The following is a 1,307-nucleotide window of genomic DNA, read 5'->3' on the forward strand; positions in this document are numbered from 1 at the left end:
AATTATCAGGTCCCTGTGGCATAATACTCCAATCAAAGTCATTCATTTGCCCCACTTTTATCAATCATTGAAATCATCATTCTCAAGGAAAGTATTTTTATATATGTATGTTTTGACTTTGTTTGTTCAACTGGTACTGTATAACTTTGGTATAAAATTGCATATGTTAGAACTACTTGGTTTAAAACCTTAAAGATGCTTTCATTGATGATAAGTCGCTGTCTGGTGCATTTAATCAAGTCCCGCAATGCATTTAGTATTACTGATCATGGTCAGTAGGCGTTTCTAACGATCAGACGACGTTTTTGAGGAATTACATTACAAGGTATTTGCATCGTTTTTGTTATTTTTCAGAATGAAATCTATACTGTTATGTGTAAATTATGGAAACAGATTACTGATTGTACCCAGAATTGCATGTCAACACATTCAAATATTGTTATTTTACCGAAAGATTGTCTATATTGTAACATCATCTCGGAGCATAGTCCAAAGTCACGATATATCGTCTTACAAAAAGTAAAATAACATGAAAATTACATCATTTAAAAGATCGCATGCTCAGTTTTTCATTTAAAGTGCTTTTGTTAGAAACTATAACGCATAGATTATTTATATTTCAAATCGCACTCTGGCCCAGGGCTTAGTATTCGGACCCCAGTCATCTCAGACTCATTTCACGGCTAATTAAAATGAAAGTTTTTAGTTTGTGATAACGAAACACGTACGCTGAGCTTGAGTACTTGAGTTTGGACTCAAATTGGTACAATGCCACGATTACATTAATAAATTCTTATGTATGTATTTGGACCTTGGGCTTGAACAGATGTGCAGATGCCGCCTCAGCCTTCTCCATCTTGAATAAGATCAGAATCTCTTCTTTCATTAAAATTTGTTTCTCTTCTCTTACCCTGGACAGGGATATCCACCATTTTACCGGTGTGAGATTGAGATTTTCTTTTCTCTTACCCTGGACAGGTATATCCGCACTTTTACCGGTGTGAGATTTCCTTTTCTCCCACACCTGACAGATTTATCTCCCGTTTTGCCGGTGCTAGATTTATCTGTCTCCGCCCTAGGGTTGAGACGGGGGGATTCCCCTATTTATAACAATGGTATGACGTCACTGCAACAATACAATGACGTCACGTCAACAATCCATCAACGTCACGTCAACCCTGAATTTAGCATGTAACGTTATCATTACATTGTGTATATGATACACATTGGGGAAAACAGGGTACATGTAAGAGAAAAAGAATCATTCACCCCCTTGTGGGTAAGATAGGGGAATCTCAACCCTCGGG

At 37.1% G+C, this 1,307-nt stretch overlaps 1 protein-coding gene across 1 annotated transcript in view; it reads left to right on the plus strand.

Moving 5' to 3' along the window:
• Nucleotides 1–292: 292 nt before the first annotated feature.
• LOC110441577 (alpha-(1,3)-fucosyltransferase C-like) overlaps nt 293–1,307 on the plus strand; it is a 9,496-nt gene continuing 8,481 nt past the window's right edge. Inside the window, exon 1 of the mRNA XM_021484763.1 lies at nt 293–325. The gene's annotated coding sequence lies outside the window, so the exon portion shown is untranslated. The remainder of the gene's footprint in view (nt 326–1,307) is intronic.

This window comes from Mizuhopecten yessoensis, unplaced genomic scaffold (genome assembly GCF_002113885.1).
Source record: "Mizuhopecten yessoensis strain PY_sf001 unplaced genomic scaffold, ASM211388v2 scaffold716039, whole genome shotgun sequence".
NCBI classification, from domain to species: domain Eukaryota; kingdom Metazoa; phylum Mollusca; class Bivalvia; order Pectinida; family Pectinidae; genus Mizuhopecten; species Mizuhopecten yessoensis.